Source organism: Panthera pardus, unplaced genomic scaffold, assembly GCF_024362965.1.
Source record: "Panthera pardus isolate Hobbes unplaced genomic scaffold, ASM2436296v1 HiC_scaffold_25, whole genome shotgun sequence".
Taxonomy (NCBI): domain Eukaryota; kingdom Metazoa; phylum Chordata; class Mammalia; order Carnivora; family Felidae; genus Panthera; species Panthera pardus.
Genome location: NW_026526821.1, coordinates 81,295,318 through 81,321,650, shown reverse-complemented (window position 1 = coordinate 81,321,650; position 26,333 = coordinate 81,295,318). Strand labels below are relative to the sequence as shown.

Genomic DNA, 26,333 nt, shown 5'->3' with positions numbered 1-26,333 from the left:
GAAGAGAAGAGCCCAAGGAGAAAGCCTGGGACCCTCCAAGATTATGAAGTTAGAGAGAAGAGGGACTAGCCAAGGAGACTGAGAAGAATGCCCAGTGAGGATGAGGAAAACCAAGAAAGGGTGTGTGCGGGAAGCCAAGTGAAGACACTGTCTCAGAGAAGAGGGAGTAGTCAGCCCCGTCAAATGCTCCTGACACACACCCAAGCTGTGGACAAGAACTAACCTATGGGAAATATAGGTCACTGGTATATTTGGAGAGAGCAGTTTCAACGGAGTATTCGTGGGAGAAACGCCTGTTTGGAGTGATTTAAGAGGTGATCAGAAGAGAAAAATTAGAGGCAGCAAATATAAACAACCCTTTAGAAAAATTGTGCTTGGAAGAGAACAAAGAAATGGGGCTATAGCCCCGGGTTTTCTTAATGTTTTCTTTGTGTGCTAATATGAAAAACCACACAAAAAACAAAAAGTGTTGGCAAGGATGTGGAGAAAAAGGAACTCTTCTGCACTGTTAGTAGGAATGCAAACTGGTGCAGCCACTGTGGAAAACAGTATGGAGGTTCCTCAAAAAATTAAAAATAGGATTACCATATGATCCAGAAATTTACTACTGGGTATTTACCCAAAGAATGTGAAAACACTAATTCAAAATAAATAAATAAATATATATATATATATATATATATATATATATATATATATATATATAATGGACTATTGCTTACCATAAAAAAGAATGAAATCTTGCCATTTGTAACACCATAGATGGATCTAGAGAGTATAATGCATATGTGGAATATAAGAAATAAAAAAAAAACATGCAAAATTAAAAAAAGACAAACCAGAAGAACACTCTTTACTACAGAAAACAAACTGATGGTTACCAGCGGGAGTGGGTAAAATAGGTGAAGGGGATTACGAGTATACTTATTGTGAGCACCGAATAATGCATAGAATTGTTGAATTGTTATATTGTACATCTGAAACTACTATAACACCATACATTAACACTGGAATTGTAATTTTAAACACAAATAAATAACAATTAAAAACATGAAAAATTAATAATTGCCAAATGAAAGTCCTGATTTTTTTTTTTTTTTTAAGCAGACAAATGTGTCCTAAACACAATTATTTACTATGGAGTTATTTAACAAACTGTTAATACTGTGTTCTGTACAAGGTCATTTCAGAGATGAGAAAATCACCTCCACTATAAAAGATTCTTTATGCTAACTGATACATGTTTTGGTGTTTCTCACTCCCATCCTTCTCAAAATGCTACCATTCATCTCAGATGGAATACTGCAGTGAGGCGGGAGGACAGTTTCTTTGCTACTTATACTTAAGACCCTGGGAAGGTCTCCTTACAATGTGCCTTACTTCCAGTAGTACAAGGGAAGGGGGAGTGAGTTGGTGTGAGGGCACGGTGGGTGTTGGGAAGATGGGGGGAGGGGAGAAATAGTATCTCTGAAGTCAGCTCTAACTCTGGTAACCAATTTTCACTGTAATATTGGTGTTTTGTTTTAATAACAAAGGCTAACTTCAAACCCAAAAAGCTCTGTATGTACACACACATGTGTGCATGCGTGTGTGTGTGTGTGTGTGTGTGTGTGTGGGTGTGTGTTTTAAAGGTTTCCTTTCTTTTGGAGGGATGGGAACAGCAGGAATTCCTTGCTGTTCCGGTCCTTACCACATTCCAACGTTTGTCGTTGTCTAAACCATATCATGATACTTAAGACACAGCCAATATTCTGAAACTCATTTTTATTATTCTTTTAAGATTAAAAAAAAGTTTTAAGCTTATGTATTTATTTTAAGAGAGAGAGAGAAAGAGTACAAGTGGGGTAGTGGCAAAGAGAGAAGGAGAGAGAATTCCAAGCAGGCTCCGTGCTGTCAGCACAGAGCCTGACGTGGGGCTTGAACTCCGAAACTGTGAGATCATTACCTGAGCCAAGATCAAGAGTCGGACACTTAACCAACTGAGCCACCCAGGCACTCCTGAAACTCATTTTTAAAAGCCTGATTTAATGTAAGGAGCTTTGAAAACATCTTCAAAAAGAGAAGATAATAGTGAATATTGCATCCATGATCATAGGTAAAGATCATCTCTGAGTAAAAGGAATATTTTTATCTTCTATCTTTTCACTAATGTGAATCATTTCAACTGAGCTAACTATATAAGTAGTTTCATTTTATAAGAATAAATGTTGGCTCTTCCCGTAAGCAGCCTGAGGTGATCTCTGAAAACGGTTTGCTATTCACTTGACCCGGAAACCCAACAAAATCATGCAAATCAAGAGGTTCAAATCCTCGTGTTCACTTTAAGAACACACGTGAAACTGCCCAGACCATCAAAGGTATGCATATCTGAAAAGCCACCAAGTATCTGAAAGATGTCACTTTGCAGAAGCAGTGTGTGCCATTCCATTGCTACAATGGTGGGTTGGTAGATGTGCCCAGGCCAAACAGTGGCGCTGGACACAGGGTCGGTGGCCCAAAAGAGTGCTGAATTTTTACTGCACATGCTTAAGAATGCAGGGAGTAATGCTGAACTTAAGGGTTTAGGTGTAGCTTCTCTGGTCATTGAGCACATCCAGGTGAACAAAACCCCCAAGATGTGGCATAGAACATACGGGGCTCATGGTGAGATTAACCCATACGTGAGCTCTCCCTGCCACATTGAGATGATCCTTACTGAAAAAGAGCAGATTGTTCCTAAACTGGAAGAGGAAGTTGCACAGAAGAAAAAGATGTTCCAGAAGAAACTGAAGCAACAAAAATGTATGGCCTGGGAGTAAATTCTGCATAAAATAAATGCAAATGAAAGTAAAAACAGACAAAAAAAAAGAATAGATGTTGGAATAATATTTACTATATTAAGAGAAGACTTTCTAACGAATGGCAATTGTTCAAACTACCAAGAACTACTAAGTTTCAGAATTACACGTATCCTAAAATACTATGAGGATAGTGTTGCTATCATTGCTGTGCTAGCAACCCTCCAGTTGCACTACTGAGGGTGATGGAGAGCTCTAGCACCGGCACCCACAGTGACTTTGATGACCTGTGAAGGGGTGACAAAGGAGTGGGCTCACCCTCATGAGACCACCAGTGCACTGCAGACGCAGGCATAGCACAGGGTTTTATCTAGGAGACAGTGGCTCCCATGGTGCAGGGTTTGGAAGACAGAACAACGCAGCTGCTGTAAGGCAAGTAGGGCTCCATGCAGCAGAAGCTCCATGCATAAAGTGCTGCTGTGCTCAGGCCATGGTGACCTGTAAGCTGGAGAAGTTCCAGGACCAGCCAGCCTGGTAAACCCACATTACAACAACTAAGCCAGAGACTCGTTGGATGTAGGGAGCAAGTATGTGGACAGGCACATAAACCACATTACTTCCATGATCAAAAATGTGAAGGGATTTCCCCCTCTCATTCACTGAGGAATGAGAAATTTTGCCTACAGGGCCACCAGAGATGGGAGCAGGAATCTATTGAAAAGAATGGAATGTTTTCTCTTTTAAGCAAAACTAGGAAATGATGAAATCAAGAATGGCAGCAAGTTTGAATCATATGTTATTTGCTACTGGATGCTTTGCTCCATTATGCATTTTAATCCATAGAATTGGAAACAGAAGAAAGTGGTGCTAAATTTTAGGAGAGGGCTAACACAAGATTTTTCCAGAGCCCAGATTTCATGCAATGAGAGCTTGTTTTGACACTATGGATCTCTCTTGTCACAGCAAGCCAGAGCCCTCTAGGTACCAGATTGCTCTTGATAGACAGGTAGCAGTAGGCTGGGAGTATCCTCTATCCTGCTTGTGGTCTGGTGCAGTTTGAAGAGGGGTAATTGTGTTTGTTGCCAACCTCTCATATACCAACAGTACTACCGCATCATTTCCCACTGGCCATGAAGCAACAGCCATGCGGTTATATCCAATATGAAGAGAAAAAATACTTGGGTGGTATTTTTCTTTTGCTTGGTTTTGTATTAATGTTCAAGGGCCTGGAATTGATTAAGATGTGGAAGTAAGAGAGGACTGGTCAAGAGGAGAGTTTGAGAGGCTCCTGATGGATGTGCCTTTCTTGCTACCAATGCACAGCTATGCTTTTCTTGAGGTTCCTGCACATCGCATCTTCCAGCCTTGACCCCACATGATACCTGAGAGGTACGTGTCACACTGGTTTGAGAAGCAGAACTTCCCTCTCACCAGCTGCCATGATGGCCCCCTGAGCCTGTCTTCCTTTGCTATTCTGCAGGAGAATGGTGGGAAGAACAGTGACACTTTGCCTTTGAAAGAAAAGGGGGATTTGAATTATAATATGTACCAATGTCCAGGAATGTACAATGAAAGATGGATTCTTGGCTGCTTAATTAGGAAGAGTTGTAAAGTACTGGGTTTGGGAAGACCTGTTTTTTTTTTTCTCAAGCAAATGGAATTAAGGTCTAAACATGGCAGGCATTGCTTACTTAGCCCCCTGAAATTGCAGAGCCCCTGAAAAGGTGCTCTGGCAACAATAACGATAAGGAAGCTATGGATCCCTCAGTTCAAGGGAGGGGTAGCATCCCCTTTACCAAATACCACTTCCTGTCAGGCCAGGGGCCTCTGGGCCATGCCATCTTCCTTCTTCAGCACTGGCATCATGCTGATTAGGATCTTGTTCGCTTTCTACTACTTATTACTTACAGTAATAACATAGCCTGTATGTTTGACGTTTCAAGGCTATGCTATATTTGCCTAGTGATTAAAAAATAAATAAGGTTTACTACCTCCTCCCCTAATTAAGCCCCAACTAGGAATCAGTCCAGTATTTGAATCCCAGCCCCTCAGTTTACTAGCTAGGTGGTTTGGGCCAATTATTAACCAGCCAGGGCCATGGTTTTCTCACTGGTAAAATACATGGGAATCATTTTGCCTAACTTCATGGGTAAGGATCAAATCATTTAATGTAGATAAATCGCTCGGTAACTAGTAAACCCTCAACTGTTGGGGACTATGAGAGTTCACTATTTGGATGAAGAGGATATGATTAGGAATCCTCCTCGAAAGATCTAGGAGAGGAGGGTCTGCAGCAAAGTGTGCAGTGGGTAAGGGGAGTCAGTGCAGCAGGTGCATCTCCTGTCCTTGGGAAATCCTAGGAACGGCCACATCAGTCCCCATACTGCTCCCAACACCCTCACCTGTGCTAATAACTGCTCTGGTGGAACTGAAAGTACATGGAGAACTTTGCAAAAGTCAACTGTGGCTAACTGTGGCTAATTATCCATTCCCCTGAGAATCCCATACCACAAGAAGACACACACACACACACACACACACACACACACACACATACCCATGCACGCATAGACACTGCTCTGGCTTCAGAGCAACAAAAATCAAGAAGGTAGGGCAACTCTAGAACATTATTTCCCCTGGGCTAGAGCAAGGTCAGAGATACTCTGGGACCTATCTTCAGGGCAATTATTTCTAAGAACCTTGATAAAATGTACAAAGCTAGACTAGGAAGTAGCAACGTGAAAGCAGTGGTTAGAAAGAAGGGTTCTCTAAGAGAAAGAACTAATTAAATATTGATTCCTACTACCTCCCTGATCAGCACCTCTTTCCAGATGATGAAAAAATGGTGAACATACAGCAAGAGGGCCTGGCAGATGCACAGAGCTAAGCTGACAACCATCAATACTGCCCCCTAAGATATGTGCACCCCTCGTTTTAGGGGAATTGCTTCTTCTTAGGGTCCCTCCCACTACTTTCCTGGTAATAGCACCTAAAAGGCTATGAAACAAATCCCAAATTTGGGTCAAATTTATAGCTGCAAGAATACAGCATGGCCTTTGGAGTCACACAAAACTGGAGATCTCTTAATAACAGCCCAAAAACTTGGCTAACTTACTTAACCTCGTAGAGCCTTGGTTTGCTCATCTTTTAAATGAGTCTTTTTTTTTTAAATTTTTTAATGTTCATTTGATTTTTGAGAGACAGAGCACGAGCAGGGGAGGGGCAGAGACAGAGGGAGACACAAACTCTGAAGCAGGCTTCAGGCTCTGAGATGTTGGCACAGAGCCCAACACAGGGCTTGAACTCATGAACTGTGAGATCCTGACCTGAGCCAAAGTCAGACATTTAACAAACTGATCCATCCAGGCGCCCCTAGATGAGTCTTAATAAGGTCTACTTCTCTGGGTTGTTGCCAGGATCAAATGAGAAGTGTATGTAAAGCCCCTAATAGGGTACATGATACACAGAAAGCACTGGAAAAGTGGTAGAGCATCATCATTAAGTAAAAGGTGTATTGATTCTTTAATGGTTTCTTTTAACATGGGAGTTTCTATCCATCCCAAATACAGGAGAGCTATTCCAATATTCTATTCTAACCAGTCATTATTGGAGTTTGTGATTATGCGGTCCAACCCCAGTGTTCCTAGAATGTTGAATGTAATCAGTCTGAAGCCCCCAGCAAGTTCCCTGGGCCTGGATCTTTAAATCCAATGTCACTGTGGCAAAGAGCTGGAGGAGGGGAGAACAGCACCACTGTATCAGATACACGCTCCTTCCCTTTTTCCTAAAGCCTGTTTGTCCCTGTCTCTTGGTAACTCTTCAGTTCCCAGAGAGCAGAGACTCTTGGGAAACAGGAAGTAGCAAAAAGCCTGTGAGAAAATCCCCAGATGAAGATCAGCAATAATCTCTCCAGACAACAGTTTGGTCAGATGAGGGAAATTCCCCACCAGCCCTCAAAAACAGTCCCTCAAGAAAGCTTAGAGAAGGTTAATTTGGGAAATCCCCTCAGAGGCAACAGAACAGCAACGGAAATATACTTCTTCAGAGGAATCTAAACAGAGTAAGACAATTAGTTGGTGCCTGGGGAGCTCTCTGTGTAAAGCCACTCCGCTGCTCCTGCCCACCTTCCTCCTTTTCATCCTGATCCTGAGGGTAGCCCCGAAGGTTCCCAGTTGCCAGGGCCGCTTGACGCCCACTCTTCCCCACACTGCCAAGCCAGGGGAACTAATACCACAATTCTTAGCCTCTTGACTTGAGCTGCTGCTAAGCCAGATTGACTTCCAGTTAGGACCTCCTGTACACCCTCCCTCTCTCTTTCCTCCTCCCCATGGTAGACTATCAAGCCACAGTTGTCATACTGCAAGTTTCCCATCAGGTTTTACTGACTTCTAATCTGAATGTGACCTTGAGGGTCACATTTTTTAGCTGCTGCTAAGCTCCAGGAGGCAGGGAAAAATCCTTCCCACAGGGAAGGGGGAAAAAAAATCACACAAACCTTGTTCTATGAAGAGCCTAGAAGGACTATCCACTGATGAACTGTAGCACAGAAAGTGTATAAAGACTGTAGGAAAGGGGCTTGGGGAGCGGAGGTGGGGGAGACTGTTGGCTCTGTGGTTCTCTGATCTCCACATGCAACTGAGGCTCAAGTCAACCAGCTCTCCACAAATCATTCCCTTCTGATAGGGCTTCTATGTGTTTTTTTTTTTTTGGGGGGGGGGGGATGGGTGACTTAAAATGACCATTTTAGGAAGATGACAAAAATGAGATTTTAGTAAAAGAGAGAGGAAAGTAGTCTCCTTCATGAAAGCTAAAATTTCCTTTACTGTATACTTACCCAAAATAGGTATCAAATTTTGGTAAAGAGGAGTTTTTAAAGGCAAAGTACTCTGAGTTTAAAATCCTATAATATATTGTGCTCTAACAGGATGTGTGCCCTTTTACAGAGTCAGGACCTATCACTGTGTGATTCACAATTACAGATTCCACTTTCAAATATTTTCTGACTCCTAGAAAACAACAAATCATTTTTCTGGTACCTTCGAGCAAACATGGTTCTTACTCACTTCAATTCATGGGGCTTTGTTAAGATTCTCTTTCCAAAAGTTGTAAACATTCTCAGCCACCTACTTTTCTCCATGCTTGGAATAAGCCAGAAAACTCCTGGCTTTGGGTTTGCATGTTTCTATGCAATTTGAATAGTCTTTAAATTCATCCGGTATACACAAATAATTACAATAGTTACATTTAAATCACTATCAAAGTCTCCTACACTGGCAAATTCTGGATAGATCATCCACAAACCCTCAATAGGTATTGTTCCATTTTTTTCATTTGGGAGCCTAGGAGATAGTCAACCCACAGTTCCTAACAAGACCAAGGAATATTTCTGATTTCAGGGGAAATTTTTCATCTGCTCTCAGCTCTACTGTAGTTATGAATGTGAAATCAATTAAATGATAATGCACATCAGCAAAAAAACAGTCCTTTCATGCAGGCACAGATGAAACAGAGTCCAACATGGGTCTGAGAGTAATAAATAAACTAATAAAAAAAAAGGAAAGCTGGGAGAAACTTTGATGGAAATAAGCTGTTTGCCTTTGCCCTGGAAAGTTTATAGTGTTTTAAACAATTGTAAACATGTCAGTATACATGGATACCGTTTCCATAGCAGCATAGCAACAGTTAAGAGTTTCTCCAAACATACCCAAAAGGAAACTAAAAATAGCTTGTCTTCAATATCAAAATACATACATATACATATTCAGACAACAGTACACAAAATGATGTGTAATTAGATGTTCTGCAGACACCAACCTTTCACAAAAGCACATTGCAGGTAGCTTTGAAAAACAATGAGTTCAGTACCTTTAGAAGTGGGGTAGAGACCAAAGTGTCCAATGGAGGGAAAGGCAGATGCCAACTTGAATTCTAAGATCAGAGGCTCTTGACCCTAAATGCCTCCAACCATGACTTTGCCTGCTCCACCTGACACATTCCTGGCTGCCAAGGGCCCTCGCATCCTATTCACCTCAAGTTCCTACCAAAATTGGAGTTGAGTGTACAATACATAGTATTACCTCCGTTTACCTCAGTGTTCTCTCTCTTCTTGAGTTTTCTAACTGGTTTTCTGTCCTCCTGCTGGAGATTGAACAGTACTTGCATTTTTTAAAAATAACGTAAAACCAAATGCCACACTTTCCCAATGAACTTACTTCACCTGACACATGGTGACAGAAATAGTGATTCCAAAATGAAGACAGAGTGTCAGTACATTTTGGGGGCCTTCACTGTTTGTGTTTTTATTTATATCCAAAAATTACAAGTATTTCAAAAACATCATGGGAAATAGTGGGAAATATTATTATAGGGTATATGTAATTTATCACCCAAACTTGGACACTTTTTAGAGCGAAAGGGGGTGCTATTCATAATTATTGGGGAAATAGGTGTAAACCAGGACTGACCAGGCCAGTCAAGATGAACAGTCACAGAAGCGTCTTTAGGGCAGGGATGATGTTTTGTTTACTTTTATATCTTCAACACCTAATACAGTGCTTTACACCTAGAAAGAATTCAATAAATGCTTGTTAAATTAAGAAATTTTATGGGGTGCCTGGGTGGCTCAGTTGGTTAAGCATCTGACTTCAGTTCAGGTCGTGATCTCACAGTGGGTTCGAGCCCACGTCTGGCTCAGCAATAACAGCTTGGAGCCTGGATCCTGCTTCAGATTCTGTCTCCCTCAGTCTCTGCCCCTCCCCCGCTTATGTTTTTTCTCTCTCTCTCTTAAAATATATAAAGATACTTAAAAATGAAATTTTATAATTAGGTTATGTTTTTGTAAAACTTTTGGAAGTATTTACATGTAATACTGTAAAATATGAGCATATTTCTTTTTTTTCAGTCCACAGTCCATGTGTTGGGGTTAAATAAAATCCCACAGAGCTCTACAGGGTGAATCTTACTTCATCATCTAATCTTCTCCTTGAAAGTAAAATGGATAAAAATGGAGAAGCAAAATATATCTATGAGTCATAAAGAAAATAATTCTATCAGTCTGGGGTGGTTTATGAAAGCACTAAAAATGGGTTGGAGTATGAATTCAGATAAGAAGCAATTTCATAATCTCTACAATGGTTATTATCCTGGTTTCATTTTCTCTGCCAGGAATGTTGGTCCCTGGGGAGAAATGCAGATATTGGATGAGTGCACTCCAGCTGGGAAGAACGCTATTTATCTTTCATGATGAGGAACTGAGAAGGGTACTAGCCATTGGCGAACTCCCAGGAGCGAAGGTGAGAGCCTCTTTACTTTCTGCCCAGATCTCCCAGGAGCACAGGGAATGTCTTACGCAAGTCACTTTCCCATTTGATGGACCGCCAGTTCTTGGTTTATAAGCTGCATCAAAGGATTACATTCAAGAGAAGCGCTTAGCAGTCCTCCTATGAAAAGCACTATAAATCTCCCTACCCCTCCGTGGAGAGGCAGCAGAGTTTGGGAGGTGGTGTGGCCTGTCTTTGGGATCTCAGGATCTAACTCTGCAGTCAGACTGTTTGTTTGGGTTTACAAGACAGATCACCCTACAGCATTTTGGGTAAACTTTCCAGGCCCCCATTTCTTCATCTCTTAAAGAAGGAAATAATAATTGTACCTACTTAAAGGGTTGTTTGTGAGGGTTAAATGATACTCATGTGAAACACCTAGAACATGAATATGAGTTATTACTCTTATCCAGCTCTATATTTCTTTGGATGTCAGGCAAGAAAACTATTGGAAATAAATTTTTAATTAAAGGAAAAAATTATGCTTTCATGTTTCCAATCCAAATCAACCCAAATGTGTATACCTAATGCCAGGAGGAAGCTGTTAGGCCGAGGCCACTGTAAACTAGGTCCACGCCTTTCTCTCATCAACCTCCTCAGAATTTAATTGCTTGTACTCTAACATCAAGGGAGCGTTGCACTTATTATTATTACTCATTAAATTTCATTAAATCTGAGCCAGTTTGTAGGCTGGACTGTAACTAGCCCCTCCATTTCAGGGAGAACTGAAAGCCTGTACCAAAAGAATAATATCTCTTTTTAAATATCTAACTTAGAGGCTAGGAAAGCTCTAGAGAAGTAAGGGGGTTTTTCGCAGAATTATGTAAGTCTTTATATTTAATGAATTTCTGGTGTCTGAACTGGGGGGAGGGGGTGGGAAATGGGCCCTTTATAAATATCAAATCATGTTGTTATCTACAGAAAGTGTGCCAGTTGGTTACATAGAGCCAAATTCTGTTCAGTTTGATAATTACTGAATTTGACATTCATAGAGGTTCTTGTTTAATTCTGGGAATAAGAAATCTAAAAACTCATTAAATTATGAAATGTTCCAACCCCATTATCCTAATATAATTACCCCATGGACTACACTGCCACAGGAAGTCATCGGGACCACTCCTGGAGTTTAGGAAGACTCAACAACAGGGATTCAATTCATATAAAAGTCACCACAGTGTGGTTTTAAAAAATGAAACACCTGATTTAGGGTTATAGTTAATAATCTTAAGGAAAGGGCCGCCTGGGTGGCTCAGTCGGTTAAGTGTCCGACATTGGCTCAGGTCATGATCTTGCGGTTTGTGAGTTCGGGCCCCGAGTTGGGCTCTGTGCTGACAGCTCAGAGCCTGGAGCTTGCTTCAGATTCTGTGTCTCCCTGTCTCTCAGCCCCTCCCCTGCTCATGCTCTGTCTCTCTGTCTCTCAATAATAAATAAACATTAAAAAATTTTAAAAAATAATAATCCTAAGGAAAGATAATGTCACTCACACCCAACGCAGAGTCTTCTGTCCAACAAATCCACAATGACATTCAAAGAGAAGAAAGGCAAAAGAAACCTGTTTAAGAATATTTGGGGGAAGGAGAATAGGCCACAACATCTGTCTGTTTCTTTTGAGTAGTAATAGTAATAATTCATTTATCTAGTTATATTGCCATTTCTTCCTCAGTCCCATCAAGGGAAATCTAATTATTTCTCCCAAAACGGGAGTTTCTAATGAAACTTTTATTATTCAACACACTTAATAAACAATGAAGGTCTAAGCGGCACCTAGCTTTTCTGAGTCTTTAGAAATCCTGTCTTCTATCCTGCCTGAAATATTCCTGGGCTAATGAATGGAACAAGCATAGTGGAAGGAAAGTCCTTGGGACTGGGAGTCAGAGTTCTGTGACTTGTAGCTACAAACTTGGGCAAGTCATTTAGCAGTGAAATGTTGTTGGAGAACAGGACATTCACATGGTCTCAAAATATCGCCCCACAGAGTAGTTCCTAATTACAAAGGGGGAAGATACCTACATAATAGAGAAATCTTTTAGACAACTCCTTAACCTAATGATCCAACGTCATCATCCGTAATGGACAAACTGATGTTATGTGACCTCATTCCATGCCCATAGCAGACATCATGAATGGTTCTCAGCGCAGTTTCCCATGAAGCCAGGGCACAGCCTCACAATCTTTCTCAAGATGGATGGCATCCACCTAGAGAAGGAGTTTGACAATCTAACATGGTGCTGATGTCATCCCACTTTGGCCTGCAAGTAGCAAACACAGCAGAAAGTGGTGCCACTTCTACAGTAATGAGGGCCTCCAGGATATCTCCCTGGTGGCTCTGAGGTCCTCAGTAGAGGAAGGATTGAAGATCCTATAGGGCCTTGCAGGTAGTACAGTCAAGATGGCTTCACTGATTGAAGAGAAGAGAAACTCTGTGTGTGCGTGCGTGTGTGTGTGTGTGTGTGTGTGTTTAAGCCAAAAGCAAAAAAAAAAAAAAAAAAAGTGAGATACAATCTATTTGATATTACAGATTATTTGTGGCAACTAAATTTGCTGTGGGAAAAGTGGGCTCTGCCCCGTCCATTCAGGTTTCAAAACTGTCCTCCAAAATTAAAGCTTACTCATTTGAATATTTGTGATGGTGGCCAAGTGGACACCCTTTAATGCCGAATTCGTACTTAGATGTCACTTTTCCCATCTAACAAGCTGGTTTCTTCTCCAGCTCAGCTCCTTATCTGTTTCCTTTATACCATTTATCCCAACTGGCACTTATTTTTTTTTAATTTGTTTGTTAGCATGTTGTTATGGGGGTGGTTTTGGTTTATCTTTCCAATTCCATCAGCTCCAACAGAGCAGGGACCATTTCTGTCTTGCACATCACTGAATCCTCAGCTTCTAACACAGCCTGGCACACAAAACAGTCACTGGATGTTTACTGAATAAATGAATCAACAGATGAATGAATAAATGGGTAGTTCTGATTTCTTTAATATTCCAAGTTATTTGGAGTTAAGTCTATAGAGGAGAAAAATAAGTCATCAGCCTTCTGTGACAGGGCTAAAAGCTGAGGTGAAACCCTATACAGTCCTCTGTGGTTCACAGACTAACCCTGGTTCTATAGGCAACTCTAAAATAAAAAGTTCCAAAATGCTTTGGAGCAATAGTGTCTTTGCTAGAATAAGTATATGTCTCCCAATGTGACTCCTTGAAGGATAATACTAATTTGAATGTATAAATTGTGTCATTTTTTTTTAGTTATGTCTGTTTTTAAAGCAAGTTTTATTCATTGCCTCAGAGTCCTGCATGCCCCAAATATCTTACATAACACATGGAGAGGAATGTTCTCACTATAACCCTTACTTTAGAAAACTCTCTGGTTGTCAGCTGAAGCCCATGAACAAAGTGTTCTTTCAGTGCTGAGCAGGACCACAGCTGAATAGCAGATCAGATTAACCAATGCCACCATAGCTGTAATGACATCCTTAGAAACACGAGAGTCCTCACTGAAAGAACAAAGATCAATATTTAGTTTCTTATATTCCTTCTGGCCACTTTTATGGCCTCCTGTTCTGCCACCTCCCTCACCTCTAACTCCAGTTTGCTCTTCTCGGAAAATAAAAGGTCGGACTAGAAATAATACAAATGTAAAAGCACTTTCAACAAAACGTGAAGTTTGGATCACAATATTTGTGATTTGTTAACACCAAAGTTTGCCCTTTTTTTTCCTTAAATGAATTTTTTGCTGATCTATTTGCAAACCTTTAAGTATATTTTTAGTACAAACCAGATGGACTTTACTCTTTATTAACGATCAGAGGAAAGGAAGAAGCAAAAGTTATTGCCTAATTATTTTATATCCATTTTATTCACTGAATCCTGCAATCCCAAGCTTTGCAATTAAACTCTTGGCCTCAACCATTCCCAGATATAGACTTTACACACTGCTGCCAAAGTTCCAACTCACGCTAAATACACCAACCTCCTAACTTTCACACATTTAATTTAATTTTTTTTACATGGGCTGAAAACATTCTTTTATTGAAAAACTATATCCAGACATACAAAAACTGTATAATTATTATAAACACTTTTATTTATGTGACTTTACATAGTATAATCCATGCAACAGTGCTTCAAACATATCTTTAAAAGAAGTAACACTGCACTTATTCATATCCAATACTACCAGCCTTATAAACATCTGGCATGAGCTCTTAGATAGTGTTAATTTAATTTTTTAATCAAACAAAAAAGTTAAGACTAGTTTTGGAATAATAAAGTTAAGCTGTCCACCAAAATATTTGGGTTTGGAGCTGATGGTATGGTTGGGAGTGTTACTGGTGGCCAGTGTAATGTGATGTAATATCAGGTGCAGGGAGGAGCTAAGCCTGGTCCTGGTCACCATCCGTCATTCCCATTTAGAATGTATGAAATGGTTCTGAGAGTCAATTTCCAATGTGGGGAGGGAGTTTTCCCCCCAACACCAGCAAACAAGTCTCAGATACCTGCTGGTGTCTGAGAAATCCAATTCAATCCTGACATTATCTACCCAGAAATGGCATCAGACTTCACAGGTTAAGGGTTCAGTCCCACAAGACTACTCCTCCCCCCACCTCAGATTCTAGGTACAAGTCCAAGTTGTTACCTGTGCTTCTGACCAACTGGCTATAAATCAGATGTTCCCATGACCCTCTCCTTGGATTCAATTAGTTTGGTGGAGTAGCTCCCAAAATTCATAGAAACATTTACTTACTAGATTACTGGCTTATTATAAAAGGACATAATTCAGGAACAGCCAAATGGAAGACATGTATAAGGCAAAGTATGGGAAAAGGAGGAGGAGCGTCCATGCCCTCTCCCCCTCTCCAGGAGCACTGTCCCAGCACCTCCATGTGTTCACCAGCCTGGAAGCTCTCTAAACCTGGTTCTTCTAGGTTTTTATGGAGGCTTCATTACATAAGCATTGATTAAATCACCAGCCATGGCGATTGATTTAACCTGCAGCCCCTTTTCCATCCCAGGAAGTCAGAGGGGACTGAAAGTTCTAACTCTCTAATCACATGGTTGGCTCCACTGGTAACCAGCCTCCATCCTTAGGTAGGGTCCAGTGGTCACATCATTAACATAACAAAAGACACCTTCGTTCTCATCACTGAGGAAATTCTACGGGTTTGGGGAACTGTGAGCTAGAAACCATGGACGAAGACCAAATATATATAAAAAATATATATTTGGTCATTCATATGACCAAATATATATTTCTCATAAATCACAATATTATGTAACGTCTATTAGCATTGCCAAGGGGCTCCCAAGTTAAGAAATAGCAAGACTATTGCCAGGGTAAAAAATGGAAGTTATCTCCCAAATGGAATGAATGACCAATATCACATGAACAAGACCACAGCCAGAGGATGATGAGACAGGGCCAATCAGATTTTCAAAAGAGTTGGGTGGCATGTAGCACCAAGTGTGACAAGGCTTCCCATCCCGTATTCCTACAGCAGATGCGGTGGAGAGCATGGAGAATGGCACAGCTAATGATTACAACCTACTGCCTTCTGCAACTCCGCCAGACGTCACCATGGACCTTTTTATTCCCTACGTTGTTAATAACCATTTTTATGCCTTCACTATTTTCCATAAACTTATTGTTTGTGGAAATAAATTCCCTGGTCATAATAACAAGATAAACAAATAAAAATGGCAGACATTTTTCTACTGACTGGAGCATATTTCATTTTTTTTTCCTATGACATAATTCACTTTTATGTTTTTAAATTACTCACTTCTGAGGACCCTAACCATCCTGTCAAGCAAGAGAGAGATGGGGAACCTTGCCTGAGGTGCCCAGGTATTAGCTGGTTGGACCTCTGGGTAGTGCTACCATTGTGGTTCTGTCACAAGTTTCCTCTCTACCTCTTCCCACAATGCCCTGTCCCCACACACCCACCCAGCATGCCTGTCTCTGAGGGCCTTGGATCCTCAAAGTGAGCCTCATATTTTTGTAGCCTCATATGAAGAGACCAGCCATGTGAGGGGTCCAGGCTCATGCAAAAATGAGAAGTTGAAATGTTCCTTTGTTTCCACCGTGTCTGCACTCTCTGGTATCCCTCTCCTCTGACATTCCATAAAGGAGGAGGAAAAGATAGAGGGGTTGTAGGAACATAGAAATCTTTGTGGGATCATCTCTTTCTTTGGGCTTCAACCTACATCTTCTGATATGCCAAGAACTTTCCATTGTCAGGAGGAGTCAGAGAGGAGTCAGAAGGTGGTCGGTCCACTGGCTTAATGATTTGTTACCCAATTTGTGTTTGAAAATTACTTTATTGGTTTGCTGTTTCACCTGGTTGTGAATTGTCAATTAATATTTAATAAAACTTTTAATTCCATTAGAGTATTTTGTGTTTAACCATTCTTTAAAATGATGATTTATGATATCTTGTTCACTGTTCCCCACTCTACAGTTTTCCACACACTCAGTTCTTCTAATTTCAGAGTATACTAGTTAGGGTAACACTAGTGCTATACTAGATAACTATCAAAATGTTAATAGGTTAGCACAATATATCTGGCAGCCTTTCCAAGTTATTCTTCCATGACAAAAAATCCCCATATCAACAGCAAAGGCTTATTTTTTGCTCATGGTATATGTTGACTATGTGTTAGTTGCAACTCTGCCCCATATGTCTTCTTCATCTGGAACCCAGACTGAAAGCTTCTACGTGAAGCTTGCTGTTCTCAGGGCGGGACAAAGAATAATGGTGGAGTCATGCCACAGCTCTTGCGGTTTCTGCTCACATGTGGTCTATACCAATTCTGCTGACATTTCACTAGCCCGAGCAAGTCGTATGGCCAAGCCCAATATCAGTGAGCAGGAAGTACAATCTTCCTTCAGGGAGGCTCACCACCAAAGACCCCTGCTGTAGCTGTGCAGCAGCAGAATGATGGGAGCAATAGCACAATCTGTCAAACAATAGAATTTTGTTTCTCACTCACATAGCAGTTCAGTACAAGTGTTGCTGGTTTCCAGGCAGCTTTCCTCCTTGTGATCATTCAGACCCAGGCTATTTCCATCTTGTGTTTCCACCATCTGCAAGCAGCCAGCAGATGGGGAAGAAGGAATGGAAAGAAGCTCCCTCACTTTTTATTTTTTTAATTTTTTTTAATGCTTATTTATTTTTGAGAGAGAGAGAGTACAAGCAGGGGAGGGACAGAGAGAGACACACACACACAGAATCTGAAGCAGGCTCCAGGCTCTGAGCTGTCAGCACAGAGCCCGACGCGGGGCTTGAACTCACAGACCATGAGATCATGACCTGAGCCAAAGTCAGACACAACCAACTGAGCCATCTAGGCACCCCTCCACTCACTTTTAAAAAGCCTGGCCCTAGAAGAGACACATGTCCCTTCTGTCACATTTATTGATGACCACCTGAATGCAAGGAGTCAGAGAAATGGGTTGTGGTGAAAAATGTAGCCTCTGCCTGAATGGCCACAACAACTCCACTAGGGAAGGGAGAGGATGAATTTTTGGTGATCTCCTAATGATTTCTGCCACACAAAATTTCAGACTCCCTATCCTGGACGTGTTTAGGCTTTATTTCGAGACCCACTTATGCTGAAATTGGAATGGCCAAAAAATATTCAGGACCTCATGGTTTGGTTTTATTTTTGTTGTTGTTGTTGTTGTTATTAATATAGATCTTACTCAAATAACAAGGCATCCGCTACTTAGAAAATTACTGTGTTCCTTGTCTAAGATAGATGTTTACTCTATCATGTTCCAAAGACCAAGTATAGAACTTTATGTTTTGATAGTTTAGAAAGAAACCATTAGTAACGATTTTCACAGGTTGCCTATTGTCCATTGCCAGTTTTGGGTAACACAACCCCCAACATAGTTGTGTTTGTCTCCAAACCCCTGAATTTGCACATGCAATAACTTGCCTACCCAAGTGAAAAAAAAAATGGTTGGCCATTTAAAAGCACAGACTTGTGAGTAGGAAGAAGGACCTCACAAAATTGGGGATGCAAATATATAGACTAAAATTGAAAATTGGCCTCAATGACCACAAATAGCAAAAGTGGTTGCTTCTGCAGTCATCTGATAACCTCTTGATCACTAAATACCCCAACTAACTGCCATCCAATCCTTCTACTTCTGCCTTCTCTAAACCTAATGGTAGCCTAGACGCATAAGATATTGGCCCAGAGTTCTGTGCCACCATAGCCCAGGGCTCCCAGACAACCTTGTTTTTACCTCTTTCTTAGCACAGTCACATTCTATCTTGTACCTTAGTGATTTATATACAGCCCTTCTCTTTCCTTCTAGATAATAAGCTCCTTGAAAGCAGGATCCATGTCATGTTCATCTTCCTATTTCCCACAACACATAATCAGTACTTACTATGTATTTGTTAATGTGAATTAGGTCAAGTTACAGATGAATCTAGGCCCAAATCTGAAACTAAGGCCACATTCAGATGGTGCTTCCACTAATTTAGCTGCTGTACGCCCACGTTACATTTGCTAGGTTGGGTGCCTTCAGGCTGCTAATTCCCTTCTCACATACCCTCCAATTCTATCTTTTCAACAAAAATTGCTGATGTCACTGAATCTTGTTTCTTACAGCTTCACATGCTAGAAGAGGAACTTGAGAAAGCAAGGGAAATCTTTGTCCAGACTTCACCCTTAGGTTCCTTTTTTCCTTTCTTGGTTTCCATTTTGGTCATGTGACAAACACAGGCAAATGTTTTGGAGTTCTCACTATGAGGCTCCTGAAAATGTAGAGAAGCCTCCTAAAACTCTGAAGGCTTCTTTTGTGGTCTCTCCTTACCCTTACATTCAGAAGCCAGAAAGGTCATCCTGTTTCCTTTGACGTTTTAGAAAATTAGAATCTAAACCAAGACAGACCTTTCAGACTTCTCTACTGTGAGACTTTACACATCTCACTAGTATCTGTGAAGAAACCAGAATCCTACCTTACAACAAAGGAAGAGGAAGGAACCATAGGAAGTAGATATGACGTGATGGAAAGAACCACCTAAGCAGGAACGAGATGACTTTGGGTTTGATCTTTGGCTCTTTTCCTTTTCACCTTGCTGACCCTGGACAAGCCAGGTCACCCCTCTGGATCTCACTCCTCAATATATAATGAGAAAGCTCATTAGGGCACCTCAACAGTCCTTTCTGGGCTAGGAAGTTGGAGTCACTCATTAGGCAGGCGATGGCCATTGTACTGGACCCAGCATCTTAGGCCACCAGGGGTGTGGTTTTCAATCCAAGCATCTGCCCTCTGCTTTTTTGCATGTTAGCTGCCAACCCATCACCTGGGCCAGATATAAAATCTTATCTAACGAATTAAATGACATTTCTCCCATTTCCCATTTAGAAGAAGTACAGAAATCCACATCCCAACCCAATAAAAACAGATTTCTGTTTTTTAAAAAATGTGACTAGAAGAACAATACTCTCCCAGCACCACCACCTGATAATATATCTCCAAGTGTTTATTCTAGATGGGACGATAACAAGGCCTGAACTTCCTCTCTTCCGTGTAGAGCCCAGTAAAGTAGATAATGTTCCTAAGTAAAGAAAAAGCTTTAAAGCTGTGATTTCTGAGCTCTAGTGGGAGCAGGGGGTTCTGTTGTTTGGCAAGATGTTCTAGTGAGCTTCTCATGGTAGGAGTTAGGGCATTATCTGGTGACAGGAAAAAGGAACTGAAAGTGTGTTCTGCATGAAAAATGTAAAATTCTATCTCCCTTGTGGGCACAGGGATTTGGGCATTTATGTTGTATTTAGAAGGGAAAAAAGTTGGGCGGGGGAGGGGGGTCTTGCTCTTAATTTGAATTTAGTCTACTTAGTCTCAGAATTGTTGCTTTTTCTTCATGGGCACCTGCATACCTGTATGTGTTTGTGGTGTGTGTGTGTGTGTGTGTGTGTGTGTTGTGGGAAGGAGGGGAGTAAAGGAGAGATGTTCTCCTATTCACCCACCCAGAACAGAGCCTGCAGGAAGAATAGGAAACTTTTGCACATCCCAGCAGTGAAGAAACTGTAGAGAGGACCTTTCCTGGAGGGCTAGAGCCTGCTATTAACTATCTTACTTAAGTTCCCATGGGGCTGTTCTTAACTAAATAACTCAGACCTTGGGAAATGGTGTTGTGGCACCATTAGACTACCTCCTCAGACAAACAGAAGCATCTGGTACTGAATTTAAATAGAATTTCCCTGGCGTGCCTGGGTGGCTCGGCTCAGGTCACGATCTCACAGTTTGTGGGTTTAAGCCCCGCATCAGGCTCTGTGCTGACCGCTTGCTCAGAGCCTGGAGTCTGCTTCGGATTCTGTGTCTCCTTCTCTCTCTGCCCCTCCCCTGCTCACGCTTTGTCTCACTCTGTTTCTCAAAAATAAATAAATGTAAAAAAAAAATTTTAAATAAATAAATAAATAAATAGAATTTCCCCCTTTGGCAGTTAGTTTCATCCCTGAGTCCAGTTGGCAGAGAACTAAGAAGGAAAACATAGGGTTCTAGATTTCTTAGGTGGCTTTACCATTCCTCTTTCCTGCTCACACTTTTTAGACCTGAGGGGTAGAAATGGGAAGGGGTTTTCTTAAAAAGAGAGTCAGGGAAAAGCTGGACTGGACATAAGCACTAGAAAAATTGAAGAATGGGCCCCTCTCAGAAAGAAGAGACAAGAAGAGTCTTTGAAACACTAGAGCAAGGTTAAGAACGGAAGTGTGCCTACAAAGAAAATTTATGGACAGTTTAAATTGCTTTAATGATTTTACTTTGCTCTGCCAGAAGATGCGTTTTCAGCAGGGATGGTAACACCCCAAGGGGGTAAAATTGGTCTTTGGAGGGTGAAAAAATTTTTCGATATTACAGTGGTTTGTAGCTCTCCAAAAGGCTGTGGTGAATAAACAGGTATACAGTGTATCATGGTGTTTAAATATTATGGGCAGGAATGAGGGATGGGGTGGGGTGTGAGTTGGAGAAAAAAAGGTCCAGAAGGTCTCCTTGGTGGGGGGTGCCTGGGTGGCTCAGTTGTTTAAGCATCCAACTTTGGCTCAAGTCATGATCTCGCAGTTTATGGGTTTGAGCCCTGCATGGGGCTTGCTGCTGTTAGCACAGAGCCTAGAGCCTGCTTTGGATCTTCTGTCCCCCTCTCTCTCTGAGAGAGGGACATTAAAAAAAATTTTTTTAAGTCTCCTTAAGGGGGTGATAATAAAAAAAATGCTAAGGAACAGAGTACTAGAACTCAGCTTCAGTTTCACATTACCCACTTCTGTTCATAATTCCCTCTAGTTACAGTAAAACCTTGGATTGTGAGTAACTTGTTCTGTAAGTGTTCCACCAGACGAGCAAACATTTCTAATAAATTTTAACTTGATAAACGAGCGATGTCTTGCAATACGAGTAGTACGCGATGCCCAACGTCACACTGAGCCAGTGGTTCTTGAAATTTGCTTTGATATACAAGTGCTTTGGATTACTAGCATGTTTCCAGAATGAATTATGCTTGCAAACCAAGGTTTTACTGTATTTCTATCTTTCCATTAAACACACAAACCTCAGGGCACCTGGGTGGCTCAGTCAGTTAAGCATCCAACTTCGGCTCAGGTCATGATCTCATGGTTCATGGGATCGAGCCCCACGTTGGGCTCTGTGCTGACAGCTCAGCCTGGAGCCTGCTTCAGATTCTGTGTCTCCCTCTCTCTCTGCCCCTCCCCCACTCATGCTCCGTTTCTGTCTCAAAAATAAATAAATATTAAAAAAAAAATAAAAAACAAACAAACACACAAACCTTGTATTAAAGGGGATGTGGGGAAGTTAAACCTTCTTCCCATGGGCTCCCAGCAGTGGCCACGAAGAGGAAGCAGCTAGAGGCCAGGGATCCCACTGGTGATATGCAGTGATGGAAGCAATGGCCCAAAGCAGAGATAAAGGCTGGGGGTGGGGAGGAGAGAATGCTAGGGCACAATTCAGGAGCTGACAGAAGGCCAATTTCCTCTGTGGTTCTCAAAGTATGGTCCCAGGATGGGCAACATCAACAATCACTGGCAAGTTGTTAGAAATACAAATTCTCAGTCCTATTCTACACCCACTAATCAGAAACTCTGGGGGTGGAGCCCAGCCATCTGTTTTAACAAGCCCTCCAGGTGAGTCTAAAGTGAGTCAAATTTAAGAGGCACTGAGCTAGAAGCTGGTGACCCAAGGGAGTGGGGAGTCATCCTTTGGTGATAAAGGAGATAGAAAGTGGGAGTTCAGTAAATGAAGATGTTCTACTTTCTAGTTTTTAGTCATCTTTTAAAAATTTCCTTTAGATCTGACTAATATAAACATTGCTCATTTTCACTGGCAAGGGAAACAACCCTGCAGTCATATTTGCCGAGTATAAAATGAAGGGAAGTCCACACCAAGCTGGCTAATTAAGGCCACGTAAGTAATCGAGGCAGGCAAGTCAAGCACAATAAACCTCAGACTCTGCTGGTTTTTTCTGTCACTTCACTGATCACCTAAACCAAATAATCCTCAATCATTTCTTTGGTTTTTGCTCTGTAGACATTGACAAAATGCTCATAAAGGGTTCTTAATTTATAGCAGAAAGATTAAGTGATTTGCTCAAATCCTTACATGGGGAAACTAAGTTGCCTATTCAGGATCACACCATCACCGGTAGGCAAGATCCAGCCTCCAAGATTCTGATTGTAAACTTGCAAGTTCAAGTTTTTTTCTTTCCCTTTTAATTCTTCCCTTCTTTATTAACTATAGCAATTTAATGTATAACTTTAATTTGTTCCATTTATGAAGCATTCACATTATTTGTCCAGAAAACAAATTGCCTATTTAATAAGAGGTAAACTAAGGTTGAACTCAAACGGTTTGGTAACAACTCACTTCAATTTAGCCAGTTCCGTTCCTTAGGCCACTGCCCATTGTATGAGCTTACAAAACTCTGCATTAAAACCCAGATTCCCAAGGATGCTTTTTTTCAGAGTTAATTTCTATCAGGGACCTACTAATCATAGACTGATTATAGAAGAAACCCTATAGAATAATGACCTTCCAGTCATTCAAGTATTAGTCCCTCCCTCAGGTTACACTATGGATTTTTTCTTCTTGACCTAAACTAGTTGAGTCTATAAAAATTTGTTTGGTGTGATTAATGTTGAGGATATAATAATTATGCCTCTGCGTTATTCATGGTTTTCATTTAAAATGACCTTGTATCAAGCGTTTTGATTCCTGTGGAAGAGATAGTGAAAAGTAACCTAAAAGGTTATTGGGTACCCCCTCGCTGTAGGATTTAAATCGACATTTACACCCCAGGATTTTTTTACATTTTTTTCCCCTTTCTCCTGCTGGGCCAGGTGACATGACACTTTCACAATAACTTATCCCCTGTGTTTCTCAAAGGCATGTCCTGGCCTAGATCACACATTGATTTTCAGATCTGTGTAGTTATTTGAAAGCTCACAGCATCTTTCTTCTTCCCATGAGCTTTTTAATCAGATCCTCTTGTACACTGGTACAGAGGTCTGCCTCAAGCCAGCACTCGCTCCCAAATCCCAGATGCAGACTGACCCAGGACCTAATGAGAATGTATTCCTGCAGGAGAAAAGGACTCTCTCAAGATGTGTACTGTCTCCTTTGTCAAGTTCTTCAATTGTCTTTTTTTTTTTTTTTTGAGCAAGTGAGACCGTGAGCCACTAAATGTCCTATTATGTTATCAAATTGGTGTAGACGTAAGGAAAGCCTATTGTTTCATTCTTTTTGTTATATGTAACATTGAATTAGCCAAATAATTCAGGCTTAATGGCAGGTGTAATCCTTCTTAAGGACATTTCTTAAGGATCACCACCCTTAAAGTGTACCTGATTTTATTCGAACTACGAAGGGATACCCAGGGGAACTTCTATATTCCCAGGGCACAAACTGTAGATAAACGAATGAAACCACATCATAAAAGCAAGCCTGAGCTGCAGATAACAAGACCTAATGTTTTTTGACCGTTTTGGGTTTTGGCCAGGTGCAAACCTATATGTTTTCCATGTTTAATTTGCACTTCTTAACAACCTGATGACATAGGTACTCTCATTATCCCCACTTTACAAATGAGGATAGTGAAGCCCAGAAAGGTTAACTTACAACACGTCACACTCTGGTGAGTGGCCAAGCCGGTTCACAAGAGCTCCCCTTCCCTCGCTGTTACTGCACTGCCTCCCACTAGCCCTCCTTCCTACCCCCACCCCATGCATTTTATACTGTGGAGTTAGCCTGGAGCCCTGGTTGCCTTCAAGCTCCTTTGTCTCCCCAGATCCTGTGTTCCTGGTAGCCACATCCCTGCCCCTGACTGGAGTCACACAGAAAGCCTCAACATCTGACACGCATTGGTCATGCCTCCTCCCTTTGGGGACTAATTTCATGCTGTGCTTAGTGATGCATACAAGAGCATTATCTCCTGCTGCAAGCAGCAGCCCCTAGGGTATAGTGTACTCTGCCCTTGGCTAAACTTGGGGAAACCAAGGCACACTAACAGTGCAGGAGTAACTTGATTCCTCAAATGTTTTTCAGATGAGACAAGGACAAGATGGATATTTTTGGACTTGTGTTCCAGTCTGGTGGCTCGTCTATCACACTGCCCCTCCCCTCAAGCCTTCCTCCCTCAAGGACCTCTTGGTGGGGTGTTGCCCACCCCACACCCAAGCCAAAGCACACTGACAGAGCACTGCCAGGACACCAAGCACCATTTCTAGTAAACGCAAGTGACCACTGCGACTTCCTCTTTCCCCTTATGTGAATACCCACGGATATAGGATATCTGACCTGTGTGTCCTACCTTGAGGACCCCACAGTATCAATTGTCATTAGCTTCCAAAGCCTACAGGATAAGAGAGAAAAGAGCCTGTCCACGAACAGTAAACATACTGTCCTCCTCTGCTCCGCACCCCACCAAATACTTGTGTCAAAAGCAACAGGAGGCAGCAATTGTTCTATTCAGCATGTGTCCACTTGAGACCATCTTGGGGTCTGCCTTATCTCTGCCAAAGCCAAATCCATGGAGAGTTTTAAGATGAGTCAATGCTAGAGCAGGTTTATCTTGGACCATATTGAGGCTATTATCCCAAACTTATTTGAGGATGTTTGCTGTAATATTCAGGAGTTTGGGAGCCTGCTTAGGGGAAGCTTTAACTGTAAGAGGAAGCACAAAGCCAGGCTCCTGGTAGGGCTGAACTGTGGCATAAATAATTTCTCTTCATTCCACAGTCAACACAGATTGATGGTGTCTGCCAGGTGCCAGGCCCTGAGCATGCAGTGGTAAGTGCCACAGACAAAGGTGCCTGTCCTGGTGAGACTTTACAATGGCTTCTTCTGGGAGATTCTTGGACACCAACTATTTACTTTCAAAAGACTCAGTGGGAATTATTTTAATTTAAGAAATACTCGTGACAGCCGGTTCGGGGGCAACTTTTCCAAACATGCTGTAACAAAATTGGCAATTTTAGCTAAATCACACCCTGTTCTTCAGACACTTGACTCAGATTTTTCTTTACTACGGTAAATCTGTGTTCAGCATGTGGAAATTTGTAGGGACCAGCCACTCCAGCTCAACCTTAAAGACAGGTTTTCAGGCTAGACTACACTTTCTAGAAGAACAAACCCTTTAAATATTTTTATTCAAAGAGGATAGTAACAACAACTTGCAATAGACAACCTGAATATTTTAATGGAAGCCCTAGGCTTTTGTACTGGGAAAACCAATGGAACTAAAAAATTTAAGAAATGCCAGAACGTCTAATAAGAAGGAAAAGAAAACATATACCCTCTTAGAGGTGTGCTAGTGTTTTCCCAAGACTTAATTAAGCACTGGACACTGCCTCAGATTCTGACTTAATATATTAGTTTTTTTTACACCTCATCCTTCATGTTATCCAACAAATGCCTAATCCATGTTCATTATGTATCAAGCACTGTTCTAAACATTTTAGTAATGTTAACTTTTTAACATAAGATCTTCCAAATTTTGTAAATTTTATATGTGTTTGATGCTGCTATTTCTTTTTCTTTTTTCTTTTTTTTTTTTTTTTCTCCCTGAGGGTGGGAGAGAGGCAAAGGGAGAGATAGAATCTTCAACAGGCTCTACACCCAGCAGGAATCCTGATGCGAGGCTCGATCTCATGACCATGAGATCATGACCTGAGCCAAAATCAAGAGTGGGACATTTAACTGACTGAGCCACCCAGGCGC

General features: G+C 41.4%; 1 long non-coding RNA gene and 1 pseudogene across 1 annotated transcript; both read left to right on the top strand.

Moving 5' to 3' along the window:
• Positions 1 to 2,344: 2,344 nt before the first annotated feature.
• LOC109273566 (60S ribosomal protein L17-like) lies at positions 2,345 to 2,798 on the top strand (annotated as a pseudogene).
• Positions 2,799 to 9,303: 6,505 nt separating this feature from the next.
• Positions 9,304 to 15,809, top strand: LOC109259012 (uncharacterized). The gene is made up of 2 exons (XR_002076532.2): positions 9,304 to 10,069; positions 15,589 to 15,809. It is a non-coding gene; the product is annotated as an uncharacterized LOC109259012 (long non-coding RNA).
• The last annotated feature ends 10,524 nt before the right edge of the window (positions 15,810 to 26,333 follow it).